Below are 18,822 nucleotides of genomic sequence, written 5' to 3'. Positions count from 1 at the left end.
AGTAAACTTACTGGGAAGAGACCTTGTGCAGATATTTGGCATAGCAGTAGTTCCTACCATGCAGGGTATGGAAGCACAAAGACAAATGGATGCTTTGTGGTGTGATCAGAGGGTGAAGTCTATTATTGGTACAGCCAGGACCTAGTTATGACTGGTCCAGGGGCAGTAACCAAAGAACTGATGAACGTAGCCATCAGTAAGGTACCCTCCCTTGACACTGATCAGCAGCACTTGTTACATTGTACTCTATACTACTGTAGCACACCAGGACCTGATAAAAAATATGAGCAAAAATTGTTAAAAAAAAATCCTGCTGACAGATTAATATTACAAACTTTATGTTGAGATACTGAGGGAAACAGTGTAGTAAGCTGTTCATTACCTCAGGAATTCATGAAATTGTATAAGTCCAATAGACTGCCACATGTCAGTTTGACAAGAAACAAAAGTGTTAAATGGGCAGACTTAGAAAAAGGTAACAAAATGGGAAAACAGACTGATTTAGAAATGTCAGGACAAGGGATACAAAAACGAAAACTGAATTGGTTGACACAGACACATACAGCTGTACACTTGCAATCTAGTGAGGACAGCTGATTAGCATTTTTATTAAAAGGAAAAGAAGAGGCCTTGTGTAAAATTCCAACAACTCTGTGGTCAACAGGCAAGCTAGATGTAGGGCTTATTCAAACAGCAGGACCAGTTACAATTACCCCAAAGTCAGCTTTTAGACCACAGAAAAGACAATACCTTTTGAGAAAGGATGCAGAAGTAGGAATTAAGCCTATAATAGCAGCATTACTCAAAAAGGAGTACTGGTAGAATCTCCTGATTCACCATGTGATACACCCCTATTTCCTGTTAAAAAAGCAAACGGGGAATGGTGGATGGTACAAGATTTACAAGCTGTAAATAATGCAGTAATACCTAGAGCACCTACGGTGCCAGACCCACATACCTTGTTGAATGATTTAAAGCCACAACAGAAGTATTTTACCGTGGTAGATATAAGCAATGCTTTCTTTTCAATACCTATACATCCTGATAGTCAATATTGGTTTGCATTTACATTTCAGGGTAAAAGGTATACATATACTTGACTACCACAGGGATATTGTGAGAGCCCAATAATATTTGCACAAAAAATGGCTAGCAACCTGGCAGGGTTTACCCACGGAGGTAGTCAAATTCTACTTTATGTAAATGACATCTTGCTAGCAGCACCCAGCAGCAGTGCAGGGTGGATAGAGTAGCATTATTAAAATTTTTAGTAATACAAGGACACAAAGTAAACAAAAGTAAGTTACAACTTTGGAAAAAACAGGTTAGATACCTGAGATATGTGATATCCAATAGAGGTAGAATACTAGATAAAGGAAAAAAGAGAAGAGGGAAAAAAAAAACAGCAATTTTGCAAGCACCCAAACCAACAACTAAGAAAGAAATAATGTCTTTCTTAGGTACAACTAATTTTTGTTGGAGCTGGGTACCAAATTATTTTACAATGGAGAACAGAAGCAGAAATGGCTTTCTGCAGGTTGAAGCAGTTAATAGCTTCTTCATTAGTTTTAGGACTTCCAAATTATCACAAACGGTTCTTTCAGACCGTAGATTATAAGCAAGGGTACATGACATCAGTATTAAAAGCAACAGCATGGGGATAAGCAATGCCCCATAGCTTACTATTCATCACAGTTAGACCCAGTGGTGCAATCTTTGCCTCACTGTGTACAAGCAGTAGTTGCAGCAGCAATGGCAGTGCAGGCTTCAGCCTCAGTGGTGTTATTCCACCCTCTCACATTGAGAATGCCTCATGCAGTTGCAATAATTCTGCTACAAGAAAAAGTTGCATACCTTTCTCTTGCTAGACATCTTTCATGTATAACTATACTGCTGAGCCAACCTCATATGAAAATTGATGCCCTTGAATGATGCTGAGGTGACATATTACGTGGATGGCTCATGCAGAAGGGGTCCTACAGGGAAGAATCTGGTGGGGTATGCAGTAGTTACAGACACTGAAATTTTAGAAGCACAAACTTTGCCACACAACTTGTATGCTCAAGCAGCAGAACTGGTAGCTTTGACAGGAGCATGTACTTTAGCAGAAGGCAAGAAAGTGAACATATATACTGATAATCAGTATGCTTTTTCTACAGTGCATGTGTTTACACAACAATGAAGAAAATAGAGGAATGATTACATCCAGTGGAAAACCTATTAATCATGCGCAATTTATTTTGGAGCTATTAGAATCTATTCAGTTGCCTACCAAAGTAACTATTTGTAAATGTGTAGCTCATACAAAACAACAGGATAAGATTTCAAAAGGTAATGCACGAGCTGATGCAGCTGCAAAGCAAGCAGCCTCAGACTCAGAAACTTTATTTTTAAATGAGGAATTACAACCCTTTGAGATTTTAGATTTAGACATGTTAAAAACAATGCAAATGCTTACTACAAAAGCAGAAAAACAAAAATGGGTAAAACAAGGTGCAATTTTGAGAATGGACTGTACATTTCAAAGGGAAAAAAACAATATTGCCGTCTAATTTATTTAGATATGCAGCTTTGTTGAGCCATGGACAGAGCCATGTCTCAACAGGGGGGATGGTACAGTTAGTAAATAGAATATTCCAAACATATGGATACATAAATTATACAATAAAATTTTGTGCAGCTTGTCATACTTGTAACAAGCACCATGCACAAAGAGCATTTAAAAACAAGCAAGGAGTTTCCTACACCACCATATCCGTTCCATACTATTTGTATGGACTTCATAGAGTTGAATAAATGTGAAGGAAAGAAATACTGTTTAGTGATCATACATATGTTTTCAAAATGGGTAGAAGCTTTTCCAACCAGGAATCCGGATGCAGCAACAGTGGCAAAGGCCCTAGTAAAGGAAATAATTCCTAGATTTGGCATACCGGAAAGAATCTATAGTGACAATGGGACACGTTTTGTCAATCAGACAATTCAGCAACTTGGGAGATTTTTTGGGATTTCCTTGAGGAATCACTGTGCTTACCACCCACAGTCAGCAGGACTGGTGGAGAGGTACAATGGGATTTTGAAAAACAAGTTAAGGAAGTTGATGAGTGAGACTCAGAAGAATTGGATTTGCTGTTTACCTCTAGCATTGCTGAGCATGAGAACAGTTCCAAATGTTAAGGGTTTGACCCCCTTTGAAGTAGTATTTGGAAGGGCATATTATGTGCCTCAGTGGAAAGCTCTCATGCCTGCAGAGCAGGAGGCTGACAGTTCATTAGCTAATTATATAAAGAAACTGTTAATGAATAAATCTGTTTTGCAGTTTAACTCTTTTTCAGATGAAAGACAGAACAAGAACAAATAACTTTCAATTTGATACACAAGGGCAAAATGGCCAAGAGTAAAGCAAATAGAAAAGCAGAGCAACCCCAGAACTATTGCATAATTATTTTGTTGGCTGTGCATTTGTTGACTATAAGTGTGACAATTTTTCTCTTATTGTGTTTTTTTCCTGCACTCAACCACACGAGTGAAAGTGAGAAGACGTGATGAACTGTTTATAGACTGGCATCCAAACTTTAACACATACCTGGCCATGAAACGTGTGTATGCAGAGACTATGAACATTTCAAATTGCTGGGTTTGTACAGCTATACCAACAGCATATAAAAGACTGTTAATGTCCGCTGTCCCCAGGAACTGTGAGATCACAGGACAAAATAGCTTTATTTTTACCTGTCACACAAAAAGGAGTTGTATGTTTCTACAAAAGTGATACCCTCCAGGTGGGCTGGAGTAATTGTAATATAACAATGTCTTATAAATGTTACATTAAAGTCAGAAGTGGGGGTACTGTTTGTAATACTAACTATGATTCATATCTGAGTTCAATGAAAACTACATTAAATGCAATACGTGACAATCTAGTCTTAACTAAACAATTGTCTATTAAAGATAGGAAAATGTTTCATGCAGGGATAACACGTATTAGTACCAAAGTAATGATTTTATTTGTGGGAAAAAGGCATATGAATGGTTACCTGAGAATTGGTCCGGCAGTTGTTTTTTGGGTTATCTGGTTCCAGCAATGAAGACATACTGCAGAATTACCTTTGGGTAAGATACGAAATGTAAGAGAAACAGCTCAAAAATCTGAAGGTCCAGTTAAGAAACCTGTGAATCCAGTTGGGAAGATCGAAGCTGGTTGAAAAGACCATAATTCAGTAAGAGACAGAAATAAATTGACTCATATGGACTTGGGCAACAGTGTTATATCCTGGGCAGGAATACTACCAGCCTATGGAGCAGTCAAATCGATCTGGGAGCTGAGGAAGCTGTCAAGATTTCTCGAAGTAATGAGTAATGCAACTTTTTCCGCCCTAGAATTGGTGACTGATGAACTGAATGCAATGAGAACTGTTGTGCTACAAAATCGAATGGCTCTTTACTTCACCCTAACGGCAAGAGGTGGTACACGAAGAAGAATGCTGTGCTTTTATCCCTGAGAATCGTCACGAGACAAATAAGCACCTAGAGGTAATTCAGCAAGTATCAGCAATGACTAAACCAGGCCCAAACCCACTGACGAACTTTTTCCAGAATCTGTTTGGGGGGTGGGGTTCTATCCTATTAAACATTTTAATTGCTATTTGTGTGGGTATACTCCTAATAGGAGCATGTGTTTACTGTGGAATTCCCTGCATGAAAAGATTAATCAAAGATTTCTGTTGATATATCTGTTACTGAAACTTTTTACCAAGATTTTGAAATTGAAAGATTGATACCAAATGAAATTCTTTCTGAAATATAAAACAAATGACTTGCCTAGTTGAAAGTTCCAGAGAGGAAGAGACTAGGAAATAAAATAATGTTGTTTATGTTTCTGAATAGGATGGAAACCATTAAAAGGAGGGAGAATGTTAGAAAAATATGTACTTAAACATATACAGAATGTTAGAAAAACATGTATTTAAACATGTATAGAATTTTAGAAGAATATGTACTTAAACATATACAAAATGCTAGCAAAATATGTACTTAGACATATATAAACTGTTAGAAGAATATGTACTTAAACATATATGTAGTGCAGAGTTAAAAACAGTATAATATGTAATGCATTTGATTCTATTTAACAATATGGCAGTAGAAATGATTTTGCATGTAACTGTTTGAAACGTAGCTGCAGTGTGGTTAACCTCTGACCCTGGCAGTAGCCAGTTCAGCAAGCTTATGTCTTTCAGTAACTATAATCTGCTGGGTCAGAGAAATAAATATGTATGCATGTATATCTTTCTTCCTTCCACCGAGAAGGATGGCCTTGTGAACACTATCAGAGATAGTGTACAGCTGCTAACCAGAGAGACAAAGGAACATATTAAGAAAAGAACCGACCATTGTTTCCGAACTAATCTAAGAGCCTTGGAAAGAGTAACATCTACAGAAAGACATTGTAATGGGCCAGGTGCCTCGCAAGGCTGTGTTATTCTCATGGGAAAGTTTTTAAAAACATTACCTAAGCATCTTCTTATGATTCTCAGTTAAAGCGTCTGCTGTGTGACGACATGCGTGAATGGGCGTTCCTTCGTTGAAGGTTGAGCGTTAGGCCCGGCAAGCCAGCATGTAAAACTCTACTGCCAATCATTAGCGGACCGGAGTTCCGCTGTGGCGACTAACGGGAAAAGCGAAGACACACACACACTTCTTATGAATGAAGTATTATGGACTATAGTGATGTAAATGCCCTGTGACTGACCACGTCAGTAAGGTGGGCAAAAGCTGATTGCAAATGGTATATAATTGAGGGTATTTCCTGTATAGAGTCAGTCAAAACTCTATACTTGTTTTTGTATAGTTTTTTGCCTCCTAATGTACATTAGTAAAGCAATATTGTTTGAACCTGAGCATCCTGTGTTATTGACTGTCATTTTGAAAAGCCTAATGATTTTTACAGTCTGATTTTAACAATTTATTTGACAGTTGGCTTTTGAGAAAGTCAATCATATGGTCTCGGCCATATGAAAGTCGACTTTCTGAAAAGTCGACCATGTAAAGTAGATCCATATATATATATATATATATATATATATATATATATATATATATATATATATATATATATATTGGTTCTTAGCTTCATAGGTAGATACTAGGCTATCTGCCTGAAGGCATTTATAAGCCTAGCCAGAATTTGTTGGCTTTCACCGCTCCCTTAGATTAGTTCCCTGTGCCTCTGTCCAGCAGAGCCACTGATGTGATCCCTGGGGTAAACTTTCTGTTTCCCATCCACTCGTCAAGGTTTCTTTTGAAGAGTGTTAGCGTGGAGCTCTGCCTAATGTAGATTGGAATCTTGTTTCAAAGCATGGGAAGTCTCTGGAACAGGAATCTATCCCTCCAGTACATCCTATTTATTGTTGTGGTAAGGTTTAGATCCCTTGAGTGTGTGGCTTGGGGGGATAATGTTTTCTTTAGGTGGAACATGTCCATCAATTCTGGGTTAGACATGGCCTTGCATGTCAGTCAGAGATCACCTCTGAGTAGGTGGTATGCAACCACGTACAGCTGGCGTTTCTTCAGTCGAGCTGCATAGGGCATCTGTTTGAGAGCAGTGATCCTCTTGGTGAGGTACTTCTGTGGTCTTTCCAGCTGTTGCAGGTGTCTTGTAAGGCACATCCCGAATGGGGCATCGTACTCTATTATGGGTCTGATGAGTGATGAGTAGAGGGGCCCAATGACCTCTTTTGATCTGGATGCAAACCCTTTTGTGATTAGGTGGGCCACATAGAAGAATTTTCTAACCACTTTGGCAATGTGATTATCAAAGGTGAAATTACTATCTACTTGAGTCCTCAGATCACTTATTACATCTTTTGTATTTAGGGGACTACCACCTATGTGGTAGTTTGTGGGTACTTTGTTTTTGCCAAAGGGGATGACTATGCACTTTTTGGCATTTAGTTTGAGGCCATGATTTTGACACCAGGTATCTGTCTCAGTGAGACCCTTTTGGAGGATGTCTGTGTCAGCCAGAGAGTCAGTTATAGCCCCTAGTTTGCAGTCTTCTGTGAACTTGGTCAGCCATAGTCCACCTGTGCTTGCCTGGACCTCTGAGAAGTATATGCCGAACAGGAGGGGTCCTAGGACTGAGCCCTGGGGAACACCACTTGTAACCAGTTTAGAGTCGGTCCTAGCTCCTGCAACTCTCACCATGTGGGTTCTGTCTGTGAGACAGTTGGCAACCCATCTTGTGACCTATGGGTTTATGTTCATGCTGGTGAGCTTGGCTGTAATACCAGAATGGGGAATGGTGTTGAAGGCCTTTACAAGGTCTAGGTAGGCTGTGTGTACCACCTTTCCCTCATCTATAGCCTTGGTAACTGTCTCAAAGAAGTCCACCAGGTTTAGCAGGCATGATCTGCCCTTAACAAAGCCGAACTGGGTAGGGTCCAGTGTTTGGCGGTTCCCAATGTCTCTGTTAATGAGTTCCATGATGATGCACTCCATAGCCTTGTAGACCAAGCTAGTCAGGCTTATAGAGCGATAATTCCCGGGGTCTGTTGTGGCTTCACCTTTGTGGAGTGGAATAGCCGTTGCTGTGTGCCACTCTATGGGTACATAGCCTGTGGAGAGGCTAAGTTTGAACAGTGTGTTTAGGTGAAGGGTTAGTTCATCTTTGAGCTTGTGTAGGATGCAGCCTGGTACACCGTCCAGTCCCACTGATGCTGTGTTATTGGCTTTGGAGAGGGCTGTTTTAACCTGAGTGTCTGTGATTTCAGGGACTCTACATTTTTCTGGTATGGTTATGGGCCCTTTTGAGGGTGAGAGGGAGGTGAAGTTTGCGCTGAACCTATCTGCCAGGATGTTGGCAATATCGGTCGGTTCAGTGTATTTTGTGCCATCTGAGCATTGCCACTTAGATTCTTGACATAGCTAAAAAATGCCTTGTGGTTATCTTTGGAGTCCTTGGCAATCTTTCTTTCGAAGCTCACCTTGGATGATTTTATGAGGTATCGTAGTTTCTTGCTGATACTGATTAGGGATGTCTTCCCTTCTTGTGATTTTACTCTTTTCTGTACTAGTTTCCCCCTTCTGTTGAATAGCTTGTTTATGGCAGGAGTCCACCAGACTGGTTTCCTTTTCAAGGAGGAGTGAGTCTTGTTTTATATATATATATATATATATATATATATATATATATATATATATAAATACATTTCTCCTACTGTTGAATGTCAGTGCTGCACTATATCTGTGAGAGGACATTACACATATCCATACACACACATATATATATATATATATATATATATATATATATATATATGCAGCAGTAAGTGGGTGCAAAATGGACAGTTATGTCTGATGTGAAATCCATGTTGGGAACACATTGCCCTTGTTTGTGAAAGTGGGATTAGTATTTTGGGGAAGGATAGTAGGTATACTTGAGGAGGTAGGTTGGGTTGGAAGACAGATAAGACAGCAAGAGGGGCGGTATATGACACATGTGATGAGTAAACACCATGGATGGGGAGTGTTGTTTGGAAAGTGGAAGCCCATGAGCCCCCATATGGAAACAATGGGACCAAGGTCCCCACTCATGGGCAGTCACAGCAGCATCTTCATGGCTCTGAAGGTGCCTGGGTTGAGTGCTGAGCAGGATGAGCATGCATACCCTGTTATTGTGTACTGAGGGCCTCAAGCTGGTGTAGCACATCCCCCAAGTCTCTGTGGAGCTCCCTATGTATCAGACCCTAGACCTGACTTCGGGTGACAGGATCCTGTCTGTGTGTGCTCCTGGGGGGGGGGCAAACACCATCCCCTGAGGTGATTCCACCTGAAGGTAGTGCAGGACCAATAGATGATGAGGTCCCAGGATGGGTCCCAGTTGTGCTGTGGCCTGGTAACATGGCCAGATGAGGTGGGAGAGGTGGTTCTGCTGGCAACTGTCTTCCCAAGCATACTATTGTGTCACTGTTATAGAACATATGTGGGTAGTAATAGTCCACACATTCCAGGATTATGTCTAACAGCATGCATAGATATCCCCGTTAACACAAAACAGTAGATGTGCAGCAGTCACATAGGAAACAGAACACATGCATATATGGAACCATAGTGGCCCTTACAATGGCATGCAGGTAACATTGTTCATAACAGGCCACCAATGATAGTGTTTCAACATGGAACATGACTACAAACACATTGCACAAATTGTACAATACAATATATGTCCCAACAGTAGGTCTGCTGTAGACATACCTGTTGAGTTATGTGATCAGATTGTTGTTGCAAATATACTGAGGGAGGGCAGAGATGTGTAGTAACAACTATTATATCCTTGCAGCATGAGGTCCTCAGACCTGTTTCTTTCAGGCACAATATCTTAGGAGAGACTTCCGATTTACAAACCCTAGGAGAATGACATCATCATCACATACCTGGTGCAGCACTACCACACCCTGTTTGGGTGTACAGCCCATGATTTGTGGGAGAGGACCACCCTGTGTTATGATCTTGTCCACAGGGTAAATGATGTCAACCTGCATAACTGCAGTTATGAGCAGGTCCGACATCGGTGCACTGATCTACTCCGCCATGCCTGCCGACGTGCTGCTGTGGTTAAGAGGGACCAGCTTACCATCCAGCCCCCCTGAGACATGCCGAGGAGCTCCTCATCAGCCTCGGGCCACCTGCCCACCCGCAAAGACAAGACCTGGCGGAGAGCATAGTGGAGGTGGGTGATACCCACACAATGGCTGAGGAGCATGCAGGTAAGGCCAAAGGACACATCAGTAGACCACTGTTGTGTATCCATCTGCGTCCATAGAGTTTAATCATGCATATGTGAGATACATAGTCTGTTGCTGCTTTGTAGTAATAAACAGATATGCATAATCTGTAGTATTGTGGGTTTGTGCTATTGATGTACTGTAATGCTGCTCCCATCCTGTACCAATGCCACAGGTATGGCTACTGACATTACATCTCTCACACAACTATGTAGGTCCCTCTGGTATACCTCCGGGGCAGCAGCCTGTAGCTGGTGAGTATGGTGTTTGTTCAGGTTTGCCAATACACTGGTCATGTTATGGCCATGGTATATTCCATGCACACATTTAACACACCTACCCATAATGCATGCTGTACATGTTCACTTATTGTTGCTGCTAACTGCACTGCACCACAGTGGTCACCATGGTGGAGTATGTGAAGGGTATGTAAGAGTCCTGCAATATAACTAACAACCTGTCATTGCAAGATGTGTGCACAGAGATGAACATAATAGTGGGACAAATGGCCTACAGAAGGGAAATGTCTGAAACATCACTCTTATACAGTGCTACAATAGTGTATATACCACTATTACAATGGCAGTTGTTACAGATCTACACTACAGCATATCACAGTACTGCATTCCACAACCCTTACAACCTGCAATGTGGTCCTAACAAGAGCAATGAGTGTGTAATATGGAATCCTATGTTAGGACAGAAAATATGAGGAATATATACCTTCACAAGCACAGGAAGCATATGTGTGCATACACTAAAATAACATATTGTGGAAGTAGCTTTTGAGGTACTGACAGCATGGATTCTTCATTAGTATGGACCTTCCAGCAAGTACAGGTCCTCAATGTCACACCAAGAAATGGTCTACTGTCCAAGACATTTGACCATCAAATGTGCCCACTTACCTGCAACAGAGGCAGCCATGGCTTGCACATATCTTATAAGCCATGGAATGGATCCCATACCCAACAGGTAGCATCCCGGAGTTGAACATGTAGCCTTACCTCACCATTGCATATACCATGGCAAACAGTACAGACAGTCATGTATGTGGCGAGAATGTATGGGGCAAGATTAATGTAGAAAATAAACAGATGGCCATCCAAGACATATGATGACACATGTTGCAAACTGGTCATGCAGGCTGCCTAATAACATGCCACAACACTGAGGGAGTTGCAGGAATGTCTACCAAGTACTGGCTGTGCAGTACCTGTGTCGGCAATTGCCTGGACTCTGCATAAGTGTGGCCCATGGGTTAGGGTAATCAGATGGGACAGTTGTACCATGGGAAACATCGGCCAGGGCTCTCTACAGGTAGCATATGCATAACAGCAAAAGTCCTCCAAAGGCATGTGTTGCAATGTGTACTGGTGTACCAAAACCAAGTTGTTAACCTACAGACAGTCTCAATTAAAATATATGTGCTGCACAACCAACACCTCAGACCCACCATCCCCATCTGTACCTTGCTGGTGCCAGTGTACACATGTATGTTTGCCATTCATTAGCAGGGACTAGGCCAGTACACATGGTGTTCAGAGTTTAGGACACTGCAAAATGACACTTGTGTAGTCCATAGTTGTCAAGCATCTGCAAAAAGGCTGAGGATTGGGAGGGGGTGTCATCCTGAAACACAACAGTGCACTGATGCAGAGATCCAAAGCTCACTAAGAATGGCTGTATCTGCACACAGTCAAGGTCATGAATTGTGGCAACCCTGACTCCACAGCAATAGTGATAGCACTGTATGACCTCCAAGGGCTGTGCACATGAGTTGACCTTGCAGTTATGCAGAGTTGGGAGACATTTGTAGTTCAGAGTGACCAAATACTGGCAAATGCAGATGGCCCATGCTAGTATACCCCTTCCAGGAATAGTAACTGCTGTTGTAGACATAACAGTTGGTGCAACAAATCATCATGATAAGGGTGTGCACACATATGCACCCACAAATTGTATGTATCTCAATCAGCAGCTACACAACTAACACATTTGTTTGATACTGCATTTGATTGCACAGGTCATATGTCAAATATCAGGTTTGTGTATTGTTAACATATGCAGCAATGTGGCCCCATGACATATCAGGGAAGAGAGTACTATATCAATAAGGGTGTGTACACTCACAACAGCCACAGTAAGGATTGAAGGTTGTCAGTGTAATTGTATTTTATTGGCTATACATGCACCGCTGATGATGAGATCTATAAATCAGACATCAGGCATTTACAGATGACATCTGTCCACATATCATCCCAGGTATGTGTCGGACAAACACATAGGGGCTGTGATCAGCAGAGCAAACATAACTGACACACATATACACATTCAGCAATGGTGTGTACACCTGTGAGGTATGGTGTACAGTACATGCCAGGGTGCCGAAAAGGTGCACAGCAATACTGTGTACATGGGTACAGTGTGTTCCAGGGGAAGGGGCATCACCTACCAAAACAACCCATGCATCACAGAGATCTATAATGTTGGTAACAGGGATTGACTATAGCTGCATGGCATGCTGTTGCGTGCCATATGTCATGCATGTTGACAGATGGGTAATGAGAGGTCTGTGTGTAATATCTTTGTGCAACCTCACCTGTAAGTGTGTGTGTGTGTGTGTGTGTGTGTGTGTGTGTGTGTGTGTGTGTGTGTGTGTGTGTGTATGTGGGGGGTGAATTTGACTGTAAGTGCTATCTGGTGGAGTGGAGAGGTGGGTTGATGTATGTAGAATGCGTATGTGTTTGTGTGTGTGTCCATGTATGCACACATGTGAGTATGGGGTTCTTCAAACCTCTCAACTTCCCTTAGAGATCGTGCAGTAGATGGACATGGACAGACACATTAGACATCAGGAATACTTTTCCAAAATGTAATCACAGGACAGCTGATAGTATAATAAAGTCTGCAGCATGAAAGATGCATTAGGAGGGAAAACTAGACACCAGGGATACTTTTCTAATTGCAATCAGTTGAAAGGTGAAAGAATACCCATGTATGCAGCACTAAAGATGCATTGGGGAATTACTAGACAACACCAGAGAGTGTTTCCAAATATTACTGTAGTCCACATAAAAAGGTAATAGAGAAACAGATCTTGCATCTACTGAACAATAGTTAAGTATGAAACTCCAGTGCGTGACATTATTGACTGACTGTAGTAGCCCATAACATATTGGGGCCATGCTCAAGACATCTGGAAAAAAAACAGGATGAACACTTGATGACGTCAGGGAGTCTTTGAAAAAATGACTCCAATCAAGTTAAAGAGTTAATGGAGTAACAGGTTGTGTTTTGTGATCACTTTTCTGAGCAATTAGAAGAATGATATGGTAATGATTAGTATTGACTGTAATTATTCAATACTGATGCAGGATGGGGAAAATAAGAGAAAAAAACTAGGGACATTCTGTAAACTCAGGGACAGGTAAGTAGTATGGTGGAATGTTACTGTGTGTTTGTGTGTGTGTGTGTGTGTGTGTGTGTGTGTGTGTGTGTGTGTGTGTGTGTGTGTGTGTGTGTGTATGTATGTAAGCAATGGCGTATGAGTCTTAAAGTGCATTTCTTGTTTTCCACTCACAGGTAGCGAGGTGGGTCAGGGTCCCTCCTCTAGGCAATCTGATGTTGGTATCCATACAGACACTGAAAATGATGATAGGTGCGTTGAGGCACTGGCAGGCTTGTCAGTGGCTGAAGCTACGCCATTGTTTGACATCCCACTGTTATCCACCACATCCCCGCACACAGTCACATTGCCTATACATACCCATCACCAGTGGCCATAGCTGAGGGACAGCTGGCGGTTGGTGGCATGGGACAGGACAGTGTGGTATCTATGGCATGTGTGTCTGGAAACAGCAGCCATAACCAGATGTCCAGCGAGGTACCATATAGGCAGATATACAGGGGTGCTCATTGGAGGCCTGCTGGTCATCATGCCCCTGGCAGAAGTGCCACATCTGGTGCCACCAGATGCATGTTTCAGGCCATCATGGAGGCGCAGGCATGTATGGAATGGTGCACCAGACAAGCTATAAGGGCTGCAGAGGACTACTCATTCAGCTGTTACTGACAACATTTGTGATCTTGCAGGTGCCCTTCGTTATTTTTCAGAGGTCATGGATACACGGTTGGTTGAGATGGTGGGAATCCTCGACCGTGGAATGTCTGTGCTTGAACATATGGTGGGAGTGGTGCAACAGCCACGTGGACGTAGGCCAGCAACACCAACAACTGAAGGTCGATGTGGACGTGCCAGAACACAGAGCTGCTCTCGTAGTGGCAGTACCAGCCCCAGCACTGCAGGATGGGTGCTGTCCACACCACACCACAGCAGGCCACATGCACGTGGCCCTGGCCAGTCCGAAGAGGGACCCAGATCTAATGGACATATGTCATCACCAGGGGAGAGTACCATATCATGGCTTGTACCTGGTGGTGTCCATGGAACCTCTGGCAGGCACATTTCTCATGTCCATGGCCAGAGATGGTGAACTGCACACCCTGCCAGGTACGGTCTGCAGCTGTCCAAGAAACCCCTGTATAGGCCAGCCACATGGCAGAACTGTGTACATGCATAAACACACACACATTACCAACACAGCTAGGGAAACCTCATACCTACACACACCAAATCACAACAGCCCAATTAATAATTCAACCCAGTCACTCACACACATGGTGTCAAACGCATGGCTCAGCCTAGGTCTCTGGCAAACCAACAACACACCCTGTGCATATGATGATACCCGTGCCACATCCCTGCCATCCATAACATCGATGCAGGGCAGGATAATATGGTTCTGATGCACAGGGTGACTGTACTATGGTCTACAAATGTAATGCTGTGTAACATGTTGTCAGCAGTAAAGTTTAATACTTACATGTCAGGAAGTGTAGCTGTCCAGCCATGATATATTATAGCTGTTAGAGTGATTGTGGTCTCCATAATGTATTCCATTTGTGTTGTAGGTGTCTATGTGTCAGCAGGATGTTGGTCTGCTGTTGTATCCTACATGGGGTATGGCACTGTGGTGAAACCTTGGCTGTGCCATATCCTGGTTACAGGTGAACACATGTCACAGGTCTGTATAACAATTACTGCATATGCCACATGGCTCATAGTTCTGGGGGTGTATACAGGTGAGTGCATGGTGGCTGATGTCAGCAGCCCTTCGACAGTGGATAATGGTAAGTGTACTGGGTGGTACACACCCCATGTTTGTGTATAACAAACACAGAGGCTTTGATGTTGATGCAATACACAGAGAATACTGTACACATGGATGTATACCTGTGCAAGGAACCCATTGTAGCCTATGTACTTCCACCAAGACAGAATAGGCACAACAACACAGTTGGAAAGAAGCAGTCTGCTAGTTTAATGTTATTGATGATGGTACTGGCAGGGTATATGTCCCCTTCCCCAATGTAGTGCAATCCTCAACTCTGTAAACATAGGTGAGCTGGTGTGGGTGGCACAGCCCTGCCCTTTGGAGGGTATGAGGTGCTGTAGCACCGCAGATAGTGTGATAGACAACTACTTAACCTGTTAACATGAACTATACAGTATTATAGTCAGCTAAGCAGGGACACACAGTCAACAGTAAGTGCAAAGATGGTGGGTGTGTTCACAAGAGCCACACCCAGCTATATATACCAACCCCAGTATATCTGTACACCTATACAGTGGGGAAGAGGGCATTTACACATTGTGATGGAATGTATTTCCACAGGATGTTACCTGTGAAATGTTAGCATTTGCCAGACAAGTCTCAGACAGATGACCTCCTGGGTCACGTATATTCTGCACATGGAAGTAGATTACTTCACTTACACATACATTTTTACTTGGCAACACTTGGACTAGGCCCCTACCTAGGTATGTAGTGCTACTGATGTGTGTGGCCTTAATTGCACACACCACACAGCTTTTAGGTTGAGGTGTGTTCCAGGATACATGTTACATGAAGAAAGTCTCCAGGTCTGTACAGTATGGTAATGGGGGATGTACTGGTTATTTATGGACAATACATAGTGTGACATATTGTCATATACACACTGACAAACCCATAAGAGTCATACAAACATCTGAGAGACCTGGGCTTATCAGTGCTAACTACCTTGTCACTGTGTCCATTCTGTTACAGATAAGTTGCACACAGCACATGCATAACTGGGCTGGATAGTGATATCCATTACCTGTATGGTTGATGGTGACAGTGGTCCCCATACAGTGGATCATGGGACATGTACTGGGAGTACTATGGTGTTAAGACAGTATATCCAGCACCCACACCCCACAGTGGATATTGTATGCACTGAAACCCATGATCCCCCTCACCTCTTAAAGGGCCCATCTCAATACCAAATGATTGCCAAATTTCAGTAATCACAGCCACACAGGTAGGAACCGCACTCTCCAAAGCTAAGAATACAGCATCCATGGGACCAGATGACATCCCGGGCTGTGTACTACATGTATTACAAAATGAACTGGCACCTCACCTAAGTGTCATGTTTAATCATAGCCTCACCTTAGGCTTCATGCCCACTGAGTGGTGTACTGCTACAGTTATCCCACTCCACAAGGGGGGATCCACCTTGGATCCCAGGAACTACCATCCCATCAGTCTGATGAGCCTGATCTGCAAAGGCATGGAATGCATTATCATGGGACTTATAAACAAAGACATTGACAACCTTCAAACACTAGATCCCACCCAGTTTGGGTTTGTGACGGGCCAATCTTGTCTCCTGAACCTGATTGACTTCTTTGAATCAGTCTCCAGAGATGTGGATGAGGGTAAGGCAGTCCACACAGCCTATCTGGATCTCGCCAAGGCCTTTGACACCATCCCCCACTCTGGCATCATAGATAAACTTACTAAGGTGGACATAAATCCCTGCATCATTAGATGGGTTGCCAACTGGCTTACTGACATAACCCAGACTGTAAAGGCAGCCAACTTCAAATCCAGCTCCAGACAAATGACAAGTGGAGAAGCTCAGGGTTCAGTCCTGGGACTGCTCTTGTTTGGCATCTACTTCTCTGAAGTACAGGCCAACACTAAGGGACTCTGGCTAACAAAGTTCGCAGATGACTGCAAACTGGGAGCCATTATTGAATCCCCAAATGATGTGGATATTCTGCAAAAGGGCCTTACAGAAACAGATGCTTGATGCCAGAACCATGGGCTCAAGCTTAATGCCAAGAAATGTATAGTTATCAACTTTGGGAAAAACCATGTACCCATGAATTACCACATAGGTGGCAGTACACCAAACACCAAATGTGTGATGAGAGACTTAGGGACACAGGAGGACAGTGGTCTCACCTTCAATAACCACATTGCACAACAGTCAGGAAATCCTTCTATGTGGCACACCTCATCACTAAGGGCCTTTCATCCAAAATAAAGGAGGTCATTGTCCCACTGTATTCATCCCTCATTAGACCCATTATAGAGTACAATGCCCCATTTGGTATGTACCTCACAAGACATCTGCAACAACTGGAAAGGCTGCAGAAATACCTCACTAAAAGAATCACAGGCCTAAAACAGATACCCTATACTGACTGTCTAAAAAAACTCCAGCTATACTCTGTGGCATATCGTCTACTCAGAGGTGATCTCTGCTTAACATACAAGGCCATGTCAAACCCTGAATTGTTGGACATGCTCCACTTAAAGAAATCCCAATCCCTTAGAGCCACATGCTCCAGGGATCTAAACCTTGTTATCACAATGAACAAAACAGGCTGGAGGGATAGATTCCTGACCCAGAGACTCCCATACTCTGGAATAGACTGCCCATACATGTCAAGCAGAGCACCTCCTTGGCGCTCTTCAAAAGGAACCTTGATTATTGGATGGGAGATAGGAAATTCACCCTGGGGATCATGTCAGTCACCCTGCTAGACAGGGGTCCAGGGAAGTAAATATTGCAGGAAGAAATATCCAGGGAATTGTTATGGCTACGCTTGTATAGGCCCTAGGGCCGATAGCCTAGTACCAACCTATGAACCTATAAACTTATAATACTCTGACATACCCACCATCACAAATTGATCAGGACTGCAATACAACCCCTTGTCTATCCCAAGAGTGCTACTTCAGGGATATGCATGTAATGCACATGCCACAGGGTTAGTAGGGTGATGCATTGTCATGAATCTCCTATGGTCAGCAATATTACTATCCCTAATACTGTCTGACAAGGCATATTGTATTAGGAGAATCTGGCCTCAGAATGCTGTATCCTACAAATATACACACATGCACACACTTGCCAGAACTCAGAGGGTATCCCATGCCTATCAACCCATTTGTACAACAGTGTTGTGCTGGTACTGCAAGCCCCAGGTAGCCCTTAGGGTGAAGATTGTAACAAGGTACATTTAATGTCCGGTACAGCAGCAGCCACATCTAACTATGGCAATGGGGGGGTGCGATGGGTGTGAAGGGCTTCAGGGTATTATCAACTATAGGTCTACAAACACACAGACACTGTTATTCTCAGTAATGTGCACATACACATTTGTCAGTACTGGGGTCCATTCGTGCAGGTGTTCATAGGTGTGTATGAGCTATTGTCCATGGAGAGATGGAAATGGAGGGGATATGTGTACAGTGGTATCATGCAACCTGCCATGCATCAGCAGGCCATCTATCAACAAATACCACAGGGGGTGATCCTCAGGGTGAGAGTTACATGCAACATCCAATCATCTGGTTGCCTCTTGCAGAGGGCCAGTGAAGTTTTCCAGTTGACATGCATGCAACATGAATTACATAAAATGGTCAGTGTCTGTCTTGGAGACCTGTACCCAAGCATGTTCTGTTGACTGTGGTAGTGTAGTTGAGGTATCCATGGCATGTGGTATGTACAGGGTATAGATTCCTAGCTGTGGCATTCATAACACAGCAGGGCAGACATGTCAGTGTCACTCAAGCATGGCTTGCCTGTATGCAGCCAAGATGGACTCCCGACATCTGCACTTCTGTACAAAGGACAGACAGACATCAGCTAG

The sequence above is a fragment of the Protopterus annectens genome, chromosome 2.part1 (genome assembly GCF_019279795.1).
Source record: "Protopterus annectens isolate FY-2018-M chromosome 2.part1, PAN1.0, whole genome shotgun sequence".
NCBI lineage: Eukaryota > Metazoa > Chordata > Ceratodontiformes > Protopteridae > Protopterus > Protopterus annectens.
The sequence above is the reverse complement of the archived record's forward strand: the minus strand, read 5'-3'. Positions refer to the sequence as shown.